At 44.2% G+C, this 25,427-nt stretch overlaps 1 long non-coding RNA gene across 1 annotated transcript in view; it reads left to right on the forward strand.

The window, feature by feature from the left end:
- Positions 1-1,258: 1,258 nt before the first annotated feature.
- The window catches only part of LOC307181397, a 54,745-nt gene continuing 30,576 nt past the window's right edge, over positions 1,259-25,427 (forward strand). The window contains exons 1-2 of the long non-coding RNA XR_013826670.1: positions 1,259-1,352; positions 2,138-2,219. This is a non-coding gene — a long non-coding RNA (uncharacterized lncRNA). The remainder of the gene's footprint in view (positions 1,353-2,137; positions 2,220-25,427) is intronic.

The raw sequence follows: 25,427 nt of genomic DNA on the forward strand, positions 1-25,427 counted from the left end.
CAATCTCTGGTTTTATGCAGCACCCCAACTCACCTTTCCCCTTAAGCAAGCATAAGTTGGTTTTCTAAATTTGAGACCCTGTTCTGTTCTGTAATTCAGTTCCTGGGTAGTTGAAACCCGTGGAATGGGTACCATGCAATATGACTTCAAAGGGTCTTCATTTGCTCACCGAACCTCTCCAATCCTATCACTGCTGCGTTTATGCCCCTGTACACATGCTTGATTCTCTTTCGGAGACATAGCAATCCATAGGTTTTAAGATACTTACTAGTCAGGTACATTCTTAGGCGTTTAATATGCGGTGTTGAGTCCATTTCGTTGAGCAAGGAGTAGCTCTTGTCTATTCCATATTTGGCTTAAGGAACTTTATCTGTGCTCATTTCAATCTCTGGTTTTATGCAGCACCCCAACTCACCTTTACCCTTAAGCAAGCATAAGTTGGTTTTCTAAATTTGAGACCGTGTTCTGTTCTGTAATTCAGTTCCTGTGTAGCCAAGTTTACATTCCGTGTATTACTGATATCTTATGATGTTTCTTTTTCTGTGTGACTTACTTCAGTTAGAATCATCATACCTGAATCCACTCATTGTGCTGCTAAGGGCCTGATGACACAGATTTCATTGCTGAGTGATATTGCTTTGTAAGTAAATACCACAACTTCTTTATCCATTTTTCACTTTCTGCGATGTTGAACTTGTACTGTAAACGAGGTTCTTGTAAACAGAGCCGTTCCAAATTTTGGGGTGGCTGTGTCTTTTTGATTTTAATTTCCCTAAGCTATAGGACCATAAGTTGCAGTGCCCTAGGCTCTGTTGCTTTGTTTTTTAGATGTTTCAGGAAACACCATACACTTCTCCTGAGTGTCTGTTGGCAATTTACATCCCGCCCATCAGCATAACAAGGCTCCCAGTTCTCCATGGCCTGTCCTGCCTTTCTGGATTTTACACTTTTTTCAGATGGCCCTTTTGACCGGGGGGAAGTGAGACTTCATTGTAGTGCAGATTTCCTTTGCAAGCTTGCTTGGTTGGCCAAAAAGGGCATATGCGTTTTTTCCTGAATATATTCAGGAAAAAACGCATACGCCCTTTTTGGCCAAGTGCATCATTGTGGACGTTCTGCCTCTTTTCCTATGCTTTCAATGCAATTCCAGTCTACCTCCTGAAATCGGTTTCTTGCAATTCTGCCCCGCTTTCAAGTCCTCTTGGCAGCCTTACTTCAGTCTATTTTTGGACGATAGCTGTCATTTATAACTCTGCAGGTTTGTGAGTTACAGTGCCCCTGAGCTCCTTTCTTCAACTCGTTTTCTTGTGAGCTGGCTGCAACACCGCTGGATGGCTTCAGGCCCTAATCTGGTTCCGGCACGGCATGCTGAGCCTTTGGTTATTTCCTCTTTCTGGTGGGAAATGAGAGTTAAATTTGCCCGTCCAGACACCTCCAGCTAGTCTCTCATTGGTTCTCCCTATTCCTGTTCATCTTCCGCAGAAATTGCAAACGGGGCCAAACAGGAGGTTAAAGGTGCTGACTCTCCAAGTGGGGAGAGTGTTAGTAAAGCGTCTGGAATGTTGCACCCGAGTACCAGGGGAGGAAAACTGAGACATATTTGAACACGTCTCCCGTTCACACGGTTGATCATACTCTGGGTTCCACATGCATGTTTTAGCTGAAGGAAGAATACCTTAAACCTGGAGAGTTGAGACCCGTGTAATGGGTACCATGCAATATGACTTCAAAGGGTCTTCATTTGCTCACCGAACCTCTCCAATCCTATCACTGCTGCGTTTATGCCCCTGTACACACGCTTGATTCTCTTTTGGAGACATAACAATCCATAGGTTTTAAGATACTTACTAGTCAGGTACATTCTTAGGCGTTTAATATGGGGTGTTGAGTCCATTTCGTTGAGCAAGGAGTAGCTCTTGTCTATTCCATATTTGGCTTAAGGAACTTTATCTGTGCTCATTTCAATCTCTGGTTTTATGCAGCACCCCAACTCACCTTTACCCTTAAGCAAGCATAAGTTGGTTTTCTAAACTTGAGACACTGTTCTGTTTTGTAATTCAGTTCATGTGTAGCCAAGTTCACATTCTGTGTATTAGTGATACCTTATGATGTTTCTTTTCTGTGTGACTTATTTCAGTTCGAATCATCATACCTGAATCCACTCATTATGCTGCTACGGGCCTGATGACATAGATTTCATTGCTGAGTGATATTGCATTGTACGTAAGTACCACAAGTTCTTTATCCATTTTTCACTTTCTGCGATATTGAACTTGTACCGTAAACGAGGTTCTTGTAAACAGAGCCGTCCCAAACTTTGGGGTGGCTGTGTCTTTTTGATTTTAATTTCCCTAAGCTATAGGACATAAGTGGAAGTGCCCTAGGTTCTGTTGCTTTGTTTTTTAGATGTTTCAGGAAACACCATACACTTCTCCAGTGTGGCTGTTGGCAATTTACATCCCGCCCATCAGCATAAGAAGGCTCCCAGTTCTCCATGTCCTGTCGTGCCTTTATGGATTTTACACTTTTTTCAGATGGCCCTTTTGACCAGGTGGAAATGAGACTTCATTGTAGTGCAGATTTCCTTTGCAAGCTTGCTTGGTTGGCCAAAAAGTGCGTATGCGTTTTTTCCTGAATATATTCAGGAAAAAACACATACGCCCTTTTTGCCCAAGTGCATCATTGTCGAGTTTCTGAGTCTCTTCATATGCTTTCAATGCAATTCCAGTCTACCTCCTGAAATCAGTTTCCTGCAATTCTGCCTTGCTTTCAATGCCTCTTCATAGCCTTACCTCAATATATTTTTTAAAAATAGTTGGCCTTTATAACTCTGCAGGTTTTTGAATTGCAGTGGCCCTTAGCTCCATTTTTTAGCTCTTATTTTTGTGGTATTGCCCCATAACCACAGGATTCCTTGAAGCCCTATTTTTCTTCTGGGGCACCTGCTGTGCCTTTGGTTAATTCTTCTTACTGATGTGATATTAGAGTGACATGTGCCCATTGAAACCGCTACAGCTAGTTTCTCACTGGTTCCCCCTATTCCCATTCATCCTCTGCACTAACTGCAGACTGTGCGATACCAGAACTTAAAGGCATTGACTCCATGTGGGGATGTTGTTAGTAAAGCGGCTGGAATGTCGATCCGGAGCCCCAGGAGAGGAAAAATGAGGTGCGTTTTAGAAACCTTTCCCGATCATATGGTATACCAGTCGCTGGGTTTCCCAAGCATGGTTTAGCTGTAGGAAGATTCCCTTCAACCTGGAGTGTTGGGACCCTTGGACTGAGTAGCATGAAGTATTGCATTAAACTTTCGGCAGTTGCTCACCAAAGCTCACCAATCCTGTCAGCCCCAAGTGTCCAGCCTTATGTCTTATCCAGCTGTGGGTTTATATGTGGTCAATCCAGGTTGCATCACAGCCCCTGAGCGAATTTTGTAAGAATTTTTCTCTCTTTCATTGTTTCAGCGTTTTGTTTTTAAAATTTATTTCTATAATGGGGTTTAGCTCCTTTTCACTGCTGTGTTTGTGCCGCTCTGCACACACTTGATTCCCTTATGGAGATATATCAATACATGGGTTTTAAGATTCTTATTCCTCAGATATATTTCTCTGCGGTGTATAGGGTGTGTTGAGGCCTGTTCATTGAGCAAGGTGTAGATCTTGTCTAATACCTATTTGGTTTATTGAACGGTATCTGTGCTAATTTCAAACTCTGGTTTTATGCATCACCCCACCTCTCCTTTCCCCTTAAGCTGACATAAGTGTGTTTTCTACGTGTGAGACACTGTTCTGTTCTGTAATTCATTTCTTGTGCAGCCATATTTACCCTCCCTCTATAAGTGATATCTTATGATATGTTTCTTTTTCTGTTTGACTTATTTCAAGTAGTATTATCGGACCTAAATCCACTCTTTATCCTTCTACTAGCCTTATTACATTGATTTCATGGTGAAGAGATATTCCATTGTACATAAGTACCACATCTTCTTTATCCATTGTTCTCTTTCCTGGGATATTTAAGGTGTACTGAAGTTGAGGTTCTTGTAAACAGAGTAGCCCTAAACTGTGGTGTGCTTGTGTCTTGTTGATTTTTAGACTTCCCTAGATATACTCCCATGATTGGAAGTGTCCTATGCTCTGTAGCTCTGTTTTTTAGATGATTTAGGAACCACCATACACTTCTCCAGAGTGGCTCTCGGCAGTTCACACACTGCCCATCAGCGTATAAAGGCTCCCTGTTCTCCATGGCCTGTCCTGCATTTCTGGTTTTTACAATTTTTTAGGATGGCCCTTTTGACCGGTGGGAAGTGAGACTTCTTTGTTGTGCACATTTGCATTGCTTGCTTGCTTCATTGCCCATAAAGTGCGTATGCATTTTTTCCTGGATATAATCAGGAAAAAACGCATACGCCCTTTTGGGCCAACTGCATCATTGTCGAAATTCTGCCGCTTTTCATGTGCGTTAAAGACGAGTCCAATCTATCTCTTGAAATCTGTTTCTTGCAATTCTGTCTTGCATTCAGATCCTCTTCTTTGCCTTACCTCAACATATTTTTGGACGTTAGTTTTCATTTATAACTCTGCAGGTTTGTGAATTGCAGTGACCCTGAGCTCCATTTTTTAAGTTGCTCTTTTGTGAGCTGGCCTCAAACCCGCAGGATTGCTTCAGGCCCTATTTTGGCTCCGGCGAGGCAGGCTGAGCCTTTCTTTAATTCTTATTCTTAATGGGAAATTAGAGTGATATGTGCCCGTCCAAACCCCTACAACTCTTCTCTCATTGGTTCCCCCTCTTCCCGTTCATCCTCCTCACAATTTGCAAAATGTGTGAAACAGAAGTTTAAATGTGCTGATTCTCCAAGTGGGGAGATTCTAAGTAGCGTGGCTGGAATGGTGAACAGGAGCACCAGGAGAGGATAAATGAGGTGCATTTTAGACACATCTCCCGATCACATGGTGTACAGTCCTCTGGGTTTTCCATGCATGTTTTAGCTGTAGGAAGATCCCTTGAACCTGCAGATTTGGGACCCATTGAATGGGTACCAGGTAGTATTACTTTAAAGGGTGTGCATTTCCTCACCCAACCTCACATTTCTCTTAGCGCAAACAGTTTCCAGCCTTATGTCTCATCCTGCTGTGGGTCTAGATGTGTTCAATCCATGTTGCATCACCGTCCCTGAGGAAAAGTTGTAAGAGGTTTTCTCTGTCTCTCTGTCGTTTATTTTTTTCAATTTATTACTATATTGGTTACAGCTGATTTTCAAAGCTCTGTTTCTTGCTGCTGTACATCCACTTGATTCACGTACAGAGAGACATCAATAAATTCTTTTTCAGATTCTTACCAGTCGTATATATTCTTTTCCGGTGACTTGAGTGTGCTGAGTGCAGTTCTTTTAGCTACCGTGTAGGCCTTGTTGATTATCAGTTTGGTATTTGGAATGGTATCTTTGCTAATTTCAACCTCCTGGATGATGCCTCACCCCTCCCCACCTTTCCCGTTTAGCAGCCTTATGCGTGTTTTCTACATATTTGACTATGTTTTTGTTTTGTAATTTATTTCATGTGTAGCCATTTTGGATTCCACCTTTAAGTGATATCTTATGATATGTGTCTTTTTCTTTTTGAATTCTGTCACTTAGAATGATCATACGTAACTCCTCCGGAGTCGTTACAACTGGCCATATTTCATTGATTTCCAGGCTGAATAATATTCCACTCTACCTAAGTACCACATCTCTATCCATTTTTTCCCTCCAGAGACATTTAAGTTATATCCTAGTCGAGGATCTTTTAAACAGAGAGGGGGTAAACATTGGGGTGCCTGTGTCCTCTCGATTTTTGTTTTTCCCAAGATATACGCCCATGAGTGCAAGTGCCCTATGCTCTGTAGCTCATTTTTTAGATGCTTTAGTAAACACAATACACTTCTCCAGAATGGCCGTTGGCAATATACATTTCCACTATAAGTCTCACAGGGCTCCCTCTTCTCGTTGCCCTGTCCTGCATTTCTGTTGTTTACGCTTTATGAGGATGGCTCTTGTGACTGATGCGAAGTGATATCTTTTGTAGTATTGACTTCCAGTGCCCACCTGTTTGGTTGGCTAAAAAAGTGTATGCCCTTTTCTTGAATATATACAGAAAAGAACGCATACACCCTTTTTGGCCAACTGCAATGTTGGCAATGTTGGCAATGTTCAGCTCCTTTTCTTGTGCTTAATGGCGAGTCCTTTCTACCTCCTCAAATCCCTTTCCTGCCATTCTCCCTTGCTTACAAGTCCTTTTCTCTGACTTTCCTCAAGACATTTTTCAGTGATGGATATTTTCAACTCTGCAGTTTTGTGAATTTTACTGCCCCTGAGTTCCATTGTTCAACTCGTGTTTATGGGAACTGGCCACAAAGCAGCGGGATTTCCTCAAGCCCTATACTGTTTCCATGGGCAACCCTAGCCTTTGGTCAATTCGTCTTCCTGATTGGAAATTAGAGTGACATGTGCCTGTCTGAACACCTAGGACTTGTCTCTCATTGTTCCTCATCCTTCCGCTTCATCCTCTGGACAAATTCCAAACTGTACGCAACAGGATGTTGACAGTGCTGACATCTCCAAGTGGGGAGACTGTTAGTAAAGACGCTGGAGGGGTGAACCCGAGCACCAGGAGATGAGGAGATGAGATGCCTTTTCCAAACTCTTCCCGATCAGACGGTATACCATCCTCTGGGTGTGACAGACATGTTTTAGCAGTAGGAAGAGTCCCATTCATGTAAGGAGAACACCAGGGCTTTTTCAAAATCAGTGTCTCCCCGAAACCCAAACTGGGGAAGTTTTTAAGCTACGGCTACACATATGTTCATTAAGGGCCTTGGGGAGTAGGCAGAGTCCAAACTTTAGATGATTGAAGTCTTCAGGGTCAGAAGCACTCACCACCAGCTTCCCTTAGGCTACACTTTAACTGTCATTGATAGATGATGTCAATAAAAATATCTATTCTTTTTCAGATTATTTCCCCTTATAGGTTATTGCAAAATGTTGAGTGTAGTTCCCTGTGCTATACAGTAGTTCCTTGTTGATGATCTATTTTATACATAGCAGTGTGTATGTGTTCATTCCAAACTGTTAATTTATCCCTCCTCCCACCTTTCCCCTTTGGTAATAATAAATTATAAGATTTTATACTTCTCAGAAATGGGGGAGCTGAAAGAGAGGTATCATTTTCAATGGAAAAGCATTTAAAACAAGATTGAAGGTTTAACCAAGATTATTAGCTGTACATCCTTGGAAAGAAATCACTTCGTTTCTCTAATATTGACCTGACAAATAAGACAAACCTTTTCACTGAACTTGCTTATAAAAAGTGATGGAAATATCAAATGGAAGTGTTAAAAACATCTTATTTTACCCGAGCCTTATACACTGTTCTATGTTAACTACAGTTTGGCTCACACATCTGTTCATTGAGGTTACAATAGTCTCAATTTCTGTTACTGATCCTCCAGAGTGGACCCCAACAAGTGTCCCCCTGCCCAGTGTCATTGGGGCCAAGAGATCGAGACTGAGTTTGGTTCACAAGCAAAGGAAACTTTATATTTTGATCAGAGAATGGAGAGGTGAGAGCATGCACTACCCCGTGGGCTGTGGGCTGGGCTGCTGTGTAGAGATCCTGTCAGAGTCAGTGGGAGGGAGGGAGGCGGCGGAGCTCTCGAGGGCTGGGTTGGCTGTAGCTCAGGCTCTATATCGTGGAGTCTGCACTGGGCCCCAGGAGCTGAGGTGTCGACCCAGCCATTCTGCACTAGGAAATCTGGTCTGAAGTGCCGGGTGTGGAACCTCTGCATGCGGGACCCTAGGAGCACGTGAAATTAGACAAAGCACAAAGGATAAAAAAGGTTAGACTTGACTTTATTGCCCAGATTCTATTTTTATCTCCCAGGGATTTTTAATGGGCTTTGCTGGGGACAAACCCCTCCTCTGCCTTTTGTCCCGTTCCTCATTCTTGGAGTGCTGAGGGTGCAGACCCTTCTTCTGTAACTGCTGAGTGCTGAGTTGGGAGCCCTCATACCCTGGGGCGAGGGTCAGAGCTTCTCCCCAGCAGCCTCCCGGTGACGTTGATTGTCCCCAGGACCCCTGCCTCCCTGCTCGTCCACCTGAGCACCAGCATTGGAAGTGTTATAGATTCTAATGACCTTTAAGGGTCCAGGAAAGAGATGTGCAGAGACGCTGTGGGGGCCGGTTTCACCCCGCCCCACATTTGTTCGGCCACCTTAGGCTGACCGTCTCTGCCAGCCTAGATGCTCTGACCAGTAGTCTGCGCTTTCTTCAGTTAGGCCCCTGAATTAACGTACAAACAGCACCAGGTGTCAGAGCCCTGCCCGCTCAACTCCCAGACAGTCCAGGGTCAGTGGTGATCAAGGACCATGATGGCTACTGAGTCAACAGCCTTTTGAAGTAAACAGGAGTCCAGCCGGTCTTATTGGCCACCATCATCATGGTGTCTGTAGGCTTTTCTATGGTGACAGTGTGGTATACTGTTCCCCCGCCAAGATTATTAGCTCCCCTCTGGGTGCAGTAAGTCCTGCAAGCAGTAGTCTACTCTTTTGGGACACACTCTTGTTGTTTTATGAGAGAAACTCCAGGTCAAGTGATGTTCACACGAGTCGTCATGGTGCCCTGTTGCCCCCGGTTATCTCTCTGGATGTTGGAGTTGGAGGGCCTCCTCACTCGAGGTCGGTGTGCCCACGGAGCGAACCCTGCAACTTCAGGGCATGGTTGGTGGTTAGGATCACCACGTGGGGTCCTTTTCCCTTAGGAGGGAGGTGGCCTTTTGGGCTGCTGATTTCCAGGTTTTTAGATACCGCCAGTATCTTGGCCAGATGTGGCAGTGGGCCAAGCCCCTTAGTGACCGTAGTTTAACCTACCTGGATGGCATTCTTGCATTGTTCCATTTCAAGTGGTCCCAGTTTTTGCACTAATTCTCCAATGGCGATTCACCTTTCACCGGGAATGTAAAGGTCAAAGGGTTTAGCTAAATTAGGGAGTTCCAGGGCAAGGGTCTGAATTGACTGCTCTTTCCATTCTTGAAAGGCCACTTCTGGATTCTATTCAAAAGGATCATCATCTTTTCCTTTCAGTGTTTCATATAGAGGCCCAGCTAGTAGACTGTAGCTAGGGATCCAGAAGCAGCAAACCCTGGCCTCCCCAGGAACCCCTAAGCTGTCTTCTAGTTTTAGAAAGGGGTAAGGCTGAAAATGGTTTCTTCCCTTTCCTGGGATGGGCTTCTCTGACCTTCTGTGAGAATGAAGCCCAGGCAGGTCACCGCAGTCTGTGATATTTGAGCTTTTTCTTGGACAACTTCTATCCTTTATTGGCTTGGTAGTTCAGAGGCCTCCTTAGTAGGGCTGGTGATCAGAATGTCGTCTGCATATTGAAGGAGGGTTTCCTTTTCCAGAGGTAGAACTTTTAGGTCTTTAGCTAAGCTTTCCCCAAAGATGGTGTGGGAATTTTTGCACCCTTGGGGCCAGACGGCCCGGAAGTATTGTTTTAGTTGTATGTGGAGTCCTGCCACTCACAAGCCAAAATTTCTTGTGACTCTGGGACTAATGGAATACAAAAGAAGGCATCATTGAAGACTAATACAGAATACCATGTCCTGGTGGTTGGTAGAATGACCAGCAGGGTGTAGGAATTAGGAGCAACTGGAGGTATATCCTCGGTGGCTTCACTGACTGTCCTGACATCCTTTACCAGGTCCCCAGCAGCCCATGGGGCTCTCGTGGTCAGACCAATCCCAGAATATGGAGCTCACCTGGGCAGGTACCCCACCCCCACCCCAGCCCACGGGGCTCTCGTGGTCAGGCCCCTCCCAGGATACAGAGCTACCCTTGCAGGTACCGTGGCAGGGCTGGGCACACAGGAACCGTGCACATAGCCCTCATTGCAGAGCACCCCCAGCTCACCTGTCGCTCAGAGCTGACACAGAGCACCTCAGAGCAGGACTTGAACTAACAAACAGCAGCTGCGACAGGTCTGTGACCCTGGGCATCACTCCGTGAGGCCTCCCTCCACCTGGTCTTCCAGAGACTTCCACTGCACCCGGGGCACCAGGCCTCTGTCTCCAACCACCACCCACCCCTCCTCTGCCTGACTCCTGGGTTCCTCTCATTAGGAAAGGGTTTTCTTGAAGTTGTCTCCCACTCATGGGCCAGATAAAATGATTAGAAAACAAGCCAAAGCTGCAGCCCCTTGTCTATCCTGACTCTCAGGAGCCCACACCTGTTCCTTGGACCTGGCCGGTTCAGCAAGTTCCATTTTCTGCAACTGTGAGCCCCTGAGGGGTGATGATTGGCTGACCTGGGCAGCCTTACCGTGCCGGCCAGCCCTCCCCAGGTGTGCCTGGGTTGAGATCAATATAAATACCACTCCAGGCAGCAAGAGCCCCTGCAGCCGTGCCTGACGCCATTTTCTCTGCCCTGTCAGCAGTCTCGGGGCTGGGCTGGTGGGAGGGAGTGAGAGGCCACGGCTTTGTGGGTGGCCCAGTGTGAGTGGGGCTCTGCTGGACTTTCTGCAGCAGTTGCCAGGCTGCCACCTGCTAAAGAAGAGGATGTGTCACCCATACCTGCTGCTGGAATTTCTCCCTGGGCAGAGGTGAGGAAGGAAAAAAGCAGTGGGGGCAGGGACAGGACGGGTATCTCAGGCAGGGAAATGGAAATCTTCCAGAAGAGCACCCAGGGCCAGGACCATCCTGGCTGGCCTGCAGGCACCAAGTCGGCCGGCATGCTGTCACTCGTGTGGCTCTATGGCCCTTCCTCTAGGCTTTCAAGTCCTTGTATATATTCAGGTGTTTTACCTGGGACGGGTGGGAATAGTTCAGCAGCAACTGGCCTGGGGCTCAGCTCACGTTTACTCACAGATGCCTCGGCACGGTGCCCCAGCTTTGCAATGAGGACGCTTGTTGCGTGGGGGCTGCTGGCTGAATGGGAGACGATTCCCCACCACTGACCAACTTCAGAATTGTTTACAACTGGAGCAAGTGCCCTGATACGGTTTTCCTCTGTGGAACTGGTGGGTTCTGTGTTTTTTTTCTCTTTTTCGTTTTTGGTTCAAGGTAGATTTTATTCCTCTTTTTTGTATTTACAGATATAAGCATGGAAATAATTTATTCATATAAATACATGTATGTGCAGGGAATAATTGTTTTTTCTGTTTTATTTTTTAAATTTTACTTCTTTTTAATTTTGAATTTTATTTTATATTTTTATACAGCAGGTTCTTATTGGTTATCTATTTTATACATATAAATGTATACATGCCAATCCCAGTCTCTCAACTCCTCCCACCACCACCCCCCCAACAGCTTTCCCCCCTTGTTGTCCATACGTTTGTTGTCTACATCTGTTGCTCTGTTTATGCCTTGCAAAATGGTTAATCTGTACAGTTTTTCTAGGTTCCACATATATGCATGAATATACAAGATTTGTTTTTCTCTTTCTGACTTACTTCACTCTGTATGACAGTCTCTAGATCCATCGACGTCTCTACAAATGACCCAATTTCATTCCTTTTCATGGCTTAGTAATATTCCATTTTATATATGTACCACAGCTTTATGCATTCGTCTGTCTGTGGGCATTTAGGTTGCTTCCATTACCTCGATATTGTAAATAGTGATGCAATGAACATTGCGGTGAATGACTCTTTTTGATTTATGGTTTTGTCTGGGTATATGTCCAGTACTGGGATTGCTGTATCATATGGTAGTTCTATTGTTAGTTTCTTAAGAAATTCCATATTGTTCTCCATAATGACTGTATCAATTTATATTCCCAACAATAGTGGAAGAGGGTTCCTTTTCTCCACACCATTTCCAGCATTTTTTGTTTGTAGATTTTCAATGATGCCTATTCTACCAGGTGTGAGGTGATACCTCATTGTTGAATCCATTTCGTTGAGCAAGGGGTAGCTCTTGTCTATTACATATTTGGCTTATGGAACGGTATCTGTGCTAATTTCAAACTCTGCTTTTATGCAGCACCCCAACTCACCTTCCCCCTTAAGCAGGCATAAGTTGGTTTTCTAAACTTGAGACCCTGTTCTGTTTTGTAATTCAGTTCATGTGTAGCCAAGTTCACATTCCGTGTATTAGTGATACCTTATGATGTTTCTTTTTCTGTGTGACTTATTTCACTTAGAATCATCGTGCCTCAATCCACTCATTATGCTGGTACGGGCCTGGTGACATAGATTTCATTGCTGAGTGGTATTCTGTTGTACAGAAGTACCGCAACTTCTTTATCCATTATTTGCTCTCTGGGATATTTAACTTGTGCCGGAGAAGAGATTCCTGTAAAAAGAGCCGTCCCAAATTTTGGGGTTGCTGTGTCTTTTTGATATTAATTTCCCTAAGCTATAGGACCATAAGTGGAAGTGCCCTAGGCTCTGTTGCTTTGTTTTTTAGATGTTTCAGGAAACACCATACACTTCTCCCAAGTGTCTGTTGGCAATTTACATCCCGCCCATCAGCATAACAAGGCTCCCAGTTCTCCATGGCCTGTCCTGCCTTTCTGGATTTTACACTTTATTCTGATGGCCCTTTTGACCGGGGGGAAGTGAGACTTCATTGTAGTGCAGATTTCCTTTGCAAGCTTGCTTGGTTGGCCAAAAAGGGCGTATGCGTTTTTTCCTGAATATATTCAGGAAAAAACGCATATGCCCTTTTGGCAAAGTGCATCATTGTGGACGTTCTGCCTCTTTTCCTACGCTTTCAATGCAATTCCAGTCTACCTCCTGAAATCGGTATCCTGCAATTCTGCCCCGCTTTCAAGTCCTCTTGGCAGCCTTACTTCAGTATATTTTTGGACGATAGCTGTCATTTATAACTCTGCAGGTTTGTGAATTACAGAGCCCCTGAGCTCCTTTCTTCAACTCACTTTCTTGTGAGCTGGCCGCAACACTGCATGATGGCTTCAGGCCCTAATCTGTTTCCGCCACGGCACGCTGAGCCTTTGGTTAATTCCTCTTCCTAGTGGGAAATGAGAGTTAAATTTGCCCGTCCAGACACCTCCAGCTAGTCTCTCATTGGTTCTCCCTATTCCTGTTCATCTTCCGCAGAAATTGCAAACTGGGCCAAACAGGAGGTTAAAGGCACTGACTGTCCAAGTCGGGAGAGTGTTAGTAAAGCGTCTGGAATGTTGCACCCGAGTACCAGGGTATGAAAACTGAGACATATTTGAACACGTCTCCCGATCACACGGTTGATCATACTCTGGGTTCCACATGCATGTTTTAGCTGAAGGAAGAATACCTTAAACCTGGAGAGTTGAGACCCGTGGAATGGGTACCATGCAATATGACTTCAAAGGGTCTTCATTTGCTCACCGAATCTCTCCAATCCTATCACTGCTGCGTTTATGACCCTTGTACACACGCTTGATTCTCTTTTGGAGACATAGCAATCCATAGGTTTTAAGATACTTACTAGTCAGGTATATTCTTAGGCGTTTAATATGGGGTGTGGAGTCCATTTCGTTGAGCAAGGAGTAGCTCTTGTCTATTCCATATTTGGCTTAAGGAACTTTATCTTTGCTCATTTCAGTCTCTGGTTTTATGCTGCACCCCAACTCACCTTTCCACTTAAGCAAGCATAAGTTGGTTTTCTAAATTTGAGACCCTGTTCTGTTTTGTAATTCAGTTCCTCGGTAGCCAAGTTTAAATTCCATGTATTAGTGATATTTTTTGATGTTTCTTTTTCTGTTAGACTTATTTCAGTTAGAATCACCATACCCGAATCCACTCATTATGCTGCTACGGGCCTGGTGACATAGATTTCATTGCTGAGTGATATTGCTTTGTACATGAGTACCACAAATTCTTTATCCATTTTTCACTTTCTGTGATATTGAACTTGTACGGTAAACGAGGTTCTTGTAAACAGAGGCGTCCCAAACTTTGGGGTGGCTGTGTCTTTTTGATTTTAATTTCCCTAAGCTATAGGACCATAAGTGGAAGTGCACTAGGCTCTGTTGCTTTGATTTTTAGATGTTTCAGGAAACACCATACGCTTCTCCGGAGTGGCTGTTGGCAATTTACATCCCACCCATCAGCATAACAAGGCTCCCAGTTCTCCATGGCCTGTTGCCTTTCTGGATTTTACACTTTTTTCAGATGGCCCTTTTGACCGGGGGAAGTGAGACTTCATTGTAGTGCAGATTTCCTTTGCAAGCTTGCTTGGTTGGCCAAAAAGGGCGTATGCGTTTTTTCCTGAATATATTCAGGAAAAAAAGGATACGCCCTTTTTGGCCAGGTGCATCATTGTGGACGTTCTGCCTCTTTTCCTATGCTTTCAATGCAATTCCAGTCTACCTCCTGAAATCGGTTTCCTGCAATTCTGCCCCGCTTTCAAGTCCTCTTGGCAGCCTTACTTCAGTCTATTTTTGGACGATAGCTGTCATTTATAACTCTGCTGGTTTGTCAATTGCAGTGCCCCTGAGCTCCTTTCTTCAACTCGCTTTCTTGTGAGCTGGCCGCAACACCGCAGGATGGCTTCAGGCCCTAATCTGGTTCCGGCCCGGCATGCTGAGCCTTTGGTTAATTCCTCTTCCTGGTGGGAAATGAGAGTTAAATTTGCCCGTCCAGACACCTCCAGCTAGCCTCTCATTGGTTCTCACTATTCCTGTTCATCTTCCGCAGAAATTGCAAACTGGGCCAAACAGGAGGTTAAAGGGACTGACTCTCCAAGTCGGGAGAGTGTTAGTAAAGCGTCTGGAATGTTGCACCCGAGTACCAGGGTACGAAAACTGAGACATATTTGAACACGTCTCCCGATCACATGGTTGATCATACTCTAGGTTCCACATGCATGTTTTAGCTGAAGGAAGAATACCTTAAACCTGGGTAGTTGAAACCCGTGGAATGGGTACCATGCAATATGACTTCAAAGGGTCTTCATTTGCTCACCGAACCTCTCCAATCCTATCACTGCTGCGTTTATGCCCCTGTACACACGCTTGATTCTCTTTTGGAGACATAGCAATCCATAGGTTTTAAGATACTTACTAGTCAGGTACATTTTTAGGCGTTTAATATGGGGTTTTGAGTCCATTTCGTTGAGCAAGGAGTAGCTCTTGTGTATTCCATATTTGGCTCAAGGACCTTTATCTGTGCTCATTTCAATCTCTGGTTTTATACAGCACCCCAACTCACCTTTCCCCTTAAGCAAGCATAAGTTGGTTTTCTAAATTTGAGAACCTGTTCTGTTTTGGAATGCAGTTCCTGTGTAGCCAAGTTTACATTCCGTGTATTAGTGATATCTTATGATGTTTCTTTTTCTGTGTGACTTATTTCAGTTAGAATCATCGTACCTGAATCCACTCATTATGCTGCTATGGGCCTGATGACATAGATTTCATTGCTGAGTGATACTGCATTGTACGTAAGTACCACAAGTTCTTTATCCATTTTTCACTTTCTGTGATATTGAACTTGTACGGTAAACGCGGTTCTTGTAAACGGAGGCGTCCCAAACTTTGGGGTGGCTGTGTCTTTTTGATTTTAATTTCCCTAAGCTATAGGACCATAAGTGGAAGTGCCCTAGGTTCTGTTCCTTTGTTTTTTAGATGTTTCAGGAAACACCATACACTTCTCCCGAGTGGTTGTTGGCAATTTACATCCTGCCCATCAGCATAACAAGGCTCCCAGTTCTCCATGGCCTGTCCTGCCTTTCTGGATTTTACACTTTTTTCAGATGGACCTTTTGACCGGGGAGAAGTGAGACTTCATTGTAGTGCAGATTTCTTTGCAAGTTTCCTTGGTTGGCCAAAAAGGGCGTATGCGTTTTTTCCTGAATATATTCAGGAAAAAACGCATACGCCCTTTTTGGCCAAGTGCATCATTGTGGACGTTCTGCCTCTTTTCCTATGCTTTCAATGCAATTCCAGTCTACCTCCTGAAATCGGTTTCCTGCAATTCTGCCCCGCTTTCAAGTCCTTTTGGCAGCCTTACTTCAGTCTATTTTTGGACGATAGCTGTCATTTATAACTCTGCAGGTTTGTGAATTACAGTGCCCCTGAGCTCCTTTCTTCAACTCGCTTTCTTGTGACCTGGCCGCAACACCGCAGGATGGCTTCAGGCCCTAATCTGGTTCCGGCACGGCACGCTGAGCCTTTCGTTAATTCCTCTTCCTGGTGGGAAATGAGAGTTAAATTTGCCCGTCCAGACACCTCCAGCTAGTCTCTCATTGGTTCTCGCTATTCCTGTTCATCTTCCGCAGAAATTGCAAACTGGGCGAAACAGGAGGTTAAAGGGACTGACTCTCCAAGTCGGGAGAGTGTTAGTAAAGCGTCTGGAATGTTGCACCCGAGTACCAGGGTACGAAAACTGAGACATATTTGAACACGTCTCCCGATCACATGGTTGATCATACTCTAGGTTCCACATGCATGTTTTAGCTGAAGGAAGAATACCTTAAACCTGGGTAGTTGAAACCCGTGGAATGGGTACCATGCAATATGACTTCAAAGGGTCTTCATTTGCTCACCGAACCTCTCCAATCCTATCACTGCTGCATTTATGCCCCTGTACACACGCTTGATTCTCTTTTGGAGACATAGCAATCCATAGGTTTTAAGATACTTACTAGTCAGGTACATTCTTAGGCGTTTAATATGGGGTGTTGAGTCCATTTCGTTGAGCAAGGAGTAGCTCTTGTGTATTCCATATTTGGCTCAAGGACCTTTATCTGTGCTCATTTCAATCTCTGGTTTTATACAGCACCCCAACTCACCTTTCCCCTTAAGCAAGCATAAGTTGGTTTTCTAAATTTGAGACCCTGTTCTGTTTTGGAATGCAGTTCCTGTGTAGCCAAGTTTACATTCCGTGTATTAGTGATATCTTATGATGTTTCTTTTTCTGTGTGACTTATTTCAGTTAGAATCATCGTACCTGAATCCACTCATTATGCTGCTATGGGCCTGGTGACATAGATTTCATTGCTGAGTGATACTGCATTGTACGTAAGTACCACAAGTTCTTTATCCATTTTTCACTTTCTGTGATATTGAACTTGTACGGTAAACGCGGTTTTTGTAAACGGAGGCGTCCCAAACTTTGGGGTGGCTGTGTCTTTTTGATTTTAATTTCCCTAAGCTATAGGACCATAAGTGGAAGTGCCCTAGGCTCTGTTGCTTTATTTTTTAGATGTTTCAGGAAACACTATACACTTCTCCTGAGTGTCTGTTGGCAATTTACATCCCGCCCATCAGCATAACAAAGCTCCCAGTTCTCCATGGCCTGTCCTGCCTTTCTGGATTTTACCCTTTTTTCAGATGGACCTTTTGACCGGGGAGAAGTGAGACTTCATTGTAGTGCAGATTTCTTTGCAAGTTTGCTTGGTTGGCCAAAAAGGGCGTATGCGTTTTTTCCTGAATATATTCAGGAAAAAACGCATACGCCCTTTTTGGCCAAGTGCATCATTGTGGACGTTCTGCCTCTTTTCCTATGCTTTCAATGCAATTCCAGTCTACCTCCTGAAATCGGTTTCCTGCAATTCTGCCCCGCTTTCAAGTCCTTTTGGCAGCCTTACTTCAGTCTATTTTTGGACGATAGCTGTCATTTATAACTCTGCAGGTTTGTGAATTACAGTGCCCCTGAGCTCCTTTCTTCAACTCGCTTTCTTGTGACCTGGCCGCAACACCGCAGGATGGCTTCAGGCCCTAATCTGGTTCCGGCACGGCACGCTGAGCCTTTCGTTAATTCCTCTTCCTGGTGGGAAATGAGAGTTAAATTTGCCCGTCCAGACACCTCCAGCTAGTCTCTCATTGGTTCTCGCTATTCCTGTTCATCTTCCGCAGAAATTGCAAACTGGGCGAAACAGGAGGTTAAAGGGACTGACTCTCCAAGTCGGGAGAGTGTTAGTAAAGCGTCTGGAATGTTGCACCCGAGTACCAGGGTACGAAAACTGAGACATATTTGAACACGTCTCCCGATCACATGGTTGATCATACTCTAGGTTCCACATGCATGTTTTAGCTGAAGGAAGAATACCTTAAACCTGGGTAGTTGAAACCCGTGGAATGGGTACCATGCAATATGACTTCAAAGGGTCTTCATTTGCTCACCGAACCTCTCCAATCCTATCACTGCTGCATTTATGCCCCTGTACACACGCTTGATTCTCTTTTGGAGACATAGCAATCCATAGGTTTTAAGATACTTACTAGTCAGGTACATTCTTAGGCGTTTAATATGGGGTGTTGAGTCCATTTCGTTGAGCAAGGAGTAGCTCTTGTGTATTCCATATTTGGCTCAAGGACCTTTATCTGTGCTCATTTCAATCTCTGGTTTTATACAGCACCCCAACTCACCTTTCCCCTTAAGCAAGCATAAGTTGGTTTTCTAAATTTGAGACCCTGTTCTGTTTTGGAATGCAGTTCCTGTGTAGCCAAGTTTACATTCCGTGTATTAGTGATATCTTATGATGTTTCTTTTTCTGTGTGACTTATTTCAGTTAGAATCATCGTACCTGAATCCACTCATTATGCTGCTATGGGCCTGGTGACATAGATTTCATTGCTGAGTGATACTGCATTGTACGTAAGTACCACAAGTTCTTTATCCATTTTTCACTTTCTGTGATATTGAACTTGTACGGTAAACGCGGTTTTTGTAAACGGAGGCGTCCCAAACTTTGGGGTGGCTGTGTCTTTTTGATTTTAATTTCCCTAAGCTATAGGACCATAAGTGGAAGTGCCCTAGGCTCTGTTGCTTTATTTTTTAGATGTTTCAGGAAACACTATACACTTCTCCTGAGTGTCTGTTGGCAATTTACATCCCGCCCATCAGCATAACAAAGCTCCCAGTTCTCCATGGCCTGTCCTGCCTTTCTGGATTTTACCCTTTTTTCAGATGGACCTTTTGACCGGGGAGAAGTGAGACTTCATTGTAGTGCAGATTTCTTTGCAAGTTTGCTTGGTTGGCCAAAAAGGGCGTATGCGTTTTTTCCTGAATATATTCAGGAAAAAACGCATACGCCCTTTTTGGCCAAGTGCATCATTGTGGACGTTCTGCCTCTTTTCCTATGCTTTCAATGCAATTCCAGTCTACCTCCTGAAATCAGTTTCCTGCAATTCTGCCCCGCTTTCAAGTCCTTTTGGCAGCCTTACTTCAGTCTATTTTTGGACGATAGCTGTCATTTATAACTCTGCAGGTTTGTGAATTACAGTGCCCCTGAGCTCCTTTCTTCAACTCGCTTTCTTGTGACCTGGCCGCAACACCGCAGGATGGCTTCAGGCCCTAATCTGGTTCCGGTACGGCACGCTGAGCCTTTGGTTATTTCCTCTTCCTGGTGGGAAATGAGAGTTAAATTTGCCCGTCCAGACACCTCCAGCTAGTCTCTCATTGGTTCTCACTATTCCTGTTCATCTTCCGCAGAAATTGCAAACTGGGCCAAACAGGAGGTTAAAGGCGCTGACTCTCCAAGTGGGGAGAGTGTTAGTAAAGCGTCTGGAATGTTGCACCCGAGTACCAGGGGAGGAAAACTGAGACATATTTGAACACGTCTCCCGATCACATGGTTGATCATACTCTGGGTTCCACATGCATGTTTTAGCTGAAGGAAGAATACCTAAAACCTGGGTAGTTGAAACCCGTGGAATGGGTACCATGCAATATGACTTCAAAGGGTCTTCATTTGCTCACCGAACCTCTCCAATCCTATCACTGCTGCGTTTATGCCCCTGTACACATGCTTGATTCTCTTTCGGAGACATAGCAATCCATAGGTTTTAAGATACTTACTAGTCAGGTACATTCTTAGGCGTTTAATATGGGGTGTTGAGTCCATTTCATTGAGCAAGGAGTAGCTCTTGTCTATTCCATATTTGGCTTAAGGAACTTTATCTGTGCTCATTTCAATCTCTGGTTTTATGCAGCAACCCAACTCACCTTTCCCCTTAAGCAAGCATAAGTTGGTTTTCTAAATTTGAGACCCTGTTCTGTTTTGGAATTCAGTTCCTGTGTAGCCAAGTTTCCATTCCGTGTATTACTGATATCTTATGATGTTTCTTTTTCTGTGTGACTTATTTCAGTTAGAATCATCATACCTGAATCCACTCATTGTGCTGCTAAGGGCCTGATGACATAGATTTCATTGCTGAGTGATATTGCTTTGTAAGTAAATACCACAACTTCTTTATCCATTTTTCACTTTCTGCGATGTTGAACTTGTACTGTAAACGAGGTTCTTGTAAACAGAGGCGTCCCAAACATTGGGGTGGCTGTGTCTTTTTGATTTTAATTTCCCTAAGCTATAGGACCATAAGTGGCAGTGCCCTAGGCTCTGTTGCTTTGTTTTTTAGATGTTTCAGGAAACACCATACACTTCTCCCGAGTGTCTGTTGGCAATTTACATCCCGCCCATCAGCATAACAAGGCTCCCAGTTCTCCATGGCCTGTCCTGCCTTTCTGGATTTTACACTTTTTTCAGATTGCCCTTTTGACCGGGGGAAGTGAGACTTCATTGTAGTGCAGATTTCCTTTGCAAGCTTGCTTGGTTGGCCAAAAAGGGCGTATGCGTTTTTTCCTGAATATATTCAGGAAAAAACGCATACGCCCTTTTTGGCCAAGTGCATCATTGTGGACGTTCTGCCTCTTTTCCTATGCTTTCAATGCAATTACAGTCTACCTCCTGAAATCGGTTTCCTGCAATTCTGCCCCCTTTTCAAGTCCTCTTGGCAGCCTTACTTCAGTCTATTTTTGGATGATAGCTGTCATTTATAACTCTGCAGGTTTGTGAATTACAGTGCCCCTGAGCTCCTTTCTTCAACTCGCTTTCTTGTGACCTGGCCGCAACACCGCAGGATGGCTTCAGGCCCTAATCTGGTTCCGGCCCGGCATGCTGAGCCTTTGGTTAATTCCTCTTCCTGGTGGGAAATGAGAATTAAATTTGCCCGTCCAGACACTTCCAGCTAGCCTCTCATTGGTTCTCGCTATTCCTGTTCATCTTCCGCAGAAATTGCAAACTGGGCCAAACAGGAGGTTAAAGGGACTGACTCTCCAAGTGGGGAGAGTGTTAGTAAAGCGTCTGGAATGTTGCACCCGAGTACCAGGGGAGGAAAACTGAGACATATTTGAAAACGTCTCCCGATCACATGGTTGATCATACTCTAGGTTCCACATGCATGTTTTAGCTGAAGGAAGAATACCTTAAACCTGGGTAGTTGAAACCCGTGGAATGGGTACCATGCAATATGACTTCAAAGGGTCTTCATTTGCTCACCGAACCTCTCCAATCCTATCACTGCTGCGTTTATGCCCCTGTACACATGCTTGATTCTCTTTCGGAGACATAGCAATCCATAGGTTTTAAGATACTTACAAGTCAGGTACATTCTTAGACGTTTAATATGCGGTGTTGAGTCCATTTCGTTGAGCAAGGAGTAGCTCTTGTCTATTCCATATTTGGCTTAAGGAACTTTATCTGTGCTCATTTCAATCTCTGGTTTTATGCAGCACCCCAACTCACCTTTACCCTTAAGCAAGCATAAGTTGTTTTTCTAAATTTGAGACCCTGTTCTGTTCTGTAATTCAGTTCTTGTGTAGCCAAGATTCCATTCGGTGTATTACTGATATCTTATGATGTTTCTTTTTCTGTGTGACTTATTTCAGTTAGAATCATCATACCTGAATCCACTCATTGTACTGCTAAGGGCCTGATGACATAGATTTCATTGCTGAGTGATATTGCTTTGTAAGTAAATACCACAACTTCTTTATCCATTTTTCACTTTCTGCGATGTTGAACTTGTACTGTAAACGAGGTTCTTGTAAACAGAGCCGTTCCAAACTTTGGGGTGGCTGTGTCTTTTTGATTTTAATTTCCCTAAGCTATAGGATCATAAGTGGAAGTGCCCTAGGCTCTGTTGCTTTGTTTTTTAGATGTTTCAGGAAACACCATACACTTCTCCCAAGTGTCTGTTGGCAATTTACATCCCGCCCATCAGCATAACAAGGCTCCCAGTTCTCCATGGCCTGTCCTGCCTTTCTGGATTTTACACTTTTTTCAGATGGCCCTTTTGACTAGGGGGAAGTGAGACTTCATTGTAGTGCAGATTTCCTTTGCAAGCTTGCTTGGTTGGCCAAAAAGGGCGTATGCGTTTTTTCCTGAATATATTCAGGAAAAAATGCATACGCCCTTTTTGGCCAAGTGCATCATTGTGGACGTTCTGCCTCTTTTCCTATGCTTTCAATGCAATTCCAGTCTACCTCCTGAAATCGGTTTCCTGCAATTCTGCCCCGCTTTCAAGTCCTCTTGGCAGCCTTACTTCAGTCTATTTTTGGACGATAGCTGTCATTTATAACTCTGCAGGTTTGTGAATTACAGTGCCCCTGAGCTCCTTTCTTCAACTCGCTTTCTTTTGAGCTGGCCGCAACACCGCAGGATGGCTTCAGACCCTAATCTGGTTCCGGTACGGCACGCTGAGCCTTTGGTTATTTCCTCTTCCTGGTGGGAAATGAGAGTTAAATTTGCCCGTCCAGACACCTCCAGCTAGCCTCTCATTGGTTCTCGCTATTCCTGTTCATCTTCCGCAGAAATTGCAAACTGGGCCAAACAGGAGGTTAAAGGCGCTGACTCTCCAAGTGGGGAGAGTGTTAGTAAAGCGTCTGGAATGTTGCACCCGAGTACCAGGGGAAGAAAACTGAGGCATATTTGAACACGTCTCCCGTTCACATGGTTGATCATACTTGGGTTCCACATGCATGTTTTAGCTGAAGGAAGAATACCTTAAACCTGGAGAGTTGAGACCCGTGTAATGGGTACCATGCAATATGACTTCAAAGGGTCTTCATTTGCTCACCGAACCTCTCCAATCCTATCACTGCTGCGTTTATGCCCCTGTACACATGCTTGATTCTCTTTTGGAGACATAGCAATCCATAGGTTTTACGATACTTACTAGTCAGGTACATTGTTAGGCGTTTAATATGGGGTTTTGAGTCCATTTCGTTGAGCAAGGAGTAGCTCTTGTCTATTCCATATTTGGCTTAAGGAACTTTATCTGTGCTCATTTCAATCTCTGGTTTTATGCAGCACCCCAACTCACCTTTACCCTTAAGCAAGCATAAGTTGGTTTTCTAAATTTGAGACCCTGTTCTGTTCTGTAATTCAGTTCCTGTGTAGCCAAGTTTACATTCCGTGTATTACTGATATCTTATGATGTTTCTTTTTCTGTGTGACTTATTTCAGTTAGAATCATCATACCTGAATCCACTCATTGTGCTGCTAAGGGCCTGATGACACAGATTTCATTGCTGAGTGATATTGTTTTGTAAGTAAATACCACAACTTCTTTATCCATTTTTCACTTTCTGCGATGTTGAACTTGTACTGTAAACGAGGTTCTTGTAAACAGAGGCGTCCCAAACTTTGGGGTGGCTGTGTCTTTTTGATTTTAATTTCCCTAAGCTATAGGACCATAAGTGGCAGTGCCCTAGGCTCTGTTGCTTTGTTTTTTAGATGTTTCAGGAAACACCATACACTTCTCCCGAGTGTCTGTTGGCAATTTACATCCCGCCCATCAGCATAACAAGGCTCCCAGTTCTCCATGGCCTGTCCTGCCTTTCTGGATTTTACACTTTTTTCAGATGGCCCTTTTGACCGGGGGGAAGTGAGACTTCATTGTAGTGCAGATTTCCTTTGCAAGCTTGCTTGGTTGGCCAAAAAGGGCGTATGCGTTTTTTCCTGAATATATTCAGGAAAAAACGCATACGCCCTTTTTGGCCAAGTGCATCATTGTGGACGTTCTGCCTCTTTTCCTATGCTTTCAATGCAATTCCAGTCTACCTCCTGAAATCGGTTTCCTGCAATTCTGTCCCGCTTTCAAGTCCTCTTGGCAGCCTTACTTCAGTCTATTTTTGGACGATAGCTGTCATTTATAACTCTGCAGGTTTGTGAATTACAGTGCCCCTGAGCTCCTTTCTTCAACTCGCTTTCTTGTGACCTGGCCGCAACACCGCAGGATGGCTTCAGGCCCTAATCTGGTTCCGGCCCGGCATGCTGAGCCTTTGGTTAATTCCTCTTCCTGGTGGGAAATGAGAGTTAAATTTGCCCGTCCAGACACCTCCAGCTAGCCTCTCATTGGTTCTCGCTATTCCCGTTCATCTTCCGCAGAAATTGCAAACTGGGCCAAACAGGAGGTTAAAGGCGCTGACTCTCCAAGTGGGGAGAGTGTTAGTAAAGCGTCTGGAATGTTGCACCCGAGTACCAGGGGAGGAAAACTGAGACATATTTGAACACGTCTCCCGATCACATGGTTGATCATACTCTGGGTTCCACATGCATGTTTTAGCTGAAGGAAGAATACCTAAAACCTGGGTAGTTGAAACCCGTGGAATGGGTACCATGCAATATGACTTCAAAGGGTCTTCATTTGCTCACTGAACCTCTCCAATCCTATCACTGCTGCGTTTATGCCCCTGTACACATGCCTGATTCTCTTTCGGAGACATAGCAATCTATAGGTTTTAAGATACTTACTAGTCAGGTACATTCTTAGGCGTTTAATATGCGGTGTTGAGTCCATTTCGTTGAGCAAGGAGTAGCTCTTGTCTATTCCATATTTGGCTTAAGGAACTTTATCTGTGCTCATTTCAATCTCTGGTTTTATGCAGCACCCCAACTCACCTTTCCCCTTAAGCAAGCATAAGTTGGTATTCTAAATTTGAGACCCTGTTCTGTTCTGTAATTCAGTTCCTGTGTAGCCAAGTTTCCATTCCGTGTATTACTGATATCTTATGATGTTTCTTTTTCTGTGTGACTTATTTCAGTTAGAATCATCATACCTGAATCCACTCATTGTGCTGCTAAGGGCCTGATGACACAGATTTCATTGCTGAGTGATATTGTTTTGTAAGTAAATACCACAACTTCTTTATCCATTTTTCACTTTCTGCGATGTTGAACTTGTACTGTAAACGAGGTTCTTGTAAACAGAGCCGTTCCAAACTTTGGGGTGGCTGTGTCTTTTTGATTTTAATTTCCCTAAGCTATAGGACCATAAGTGGAAGTGCCCTAGGCTCTGTTGCTTTGTTTTTTAGATGTTTCAGGAAACACCATACACTTCTCCCAAGTGTCTGTTGGCAATTTACATCCCGCCCATCAGCATAACAAGGCTCCCAGTTCTCAATGGCCTGTTGCCTTTCTGGATTTTACACTTTTTTCAGATGGCCCTTTTGACCGGGGGGAAGTGAGACTTCATTGTAGTGCAGATTTCCTTTGCAAGCTTGCTTGGTTGGCCAAAAAGTGCGTATGCGTTTTTTCCTGAATATATTCAGGAAAAAACGCATACGTCCTTTTTGGCCAAGTGCATCATTGTGGACGTTCTGCCTCTTTTCCTATGCTTTCAATGCAATTCCAGTCTACCTCCTGAAATCGGTTTCCTGCAATTCTGCC

This window comes from Stenella coeruleoalba (assembly GCF_951394435.1).
Source record: "Stenella coeruleoalba genome assembly, contig: scaffold_85, whole genome shotgun sequence".
In the NCBI taxonomy this organism is placed as follows: Eukaryota; Metazoa; Chordata; class Mammalia; order Artiodactyla; family Delphinidae; genus Stenella; species Stenella coeruleoalba.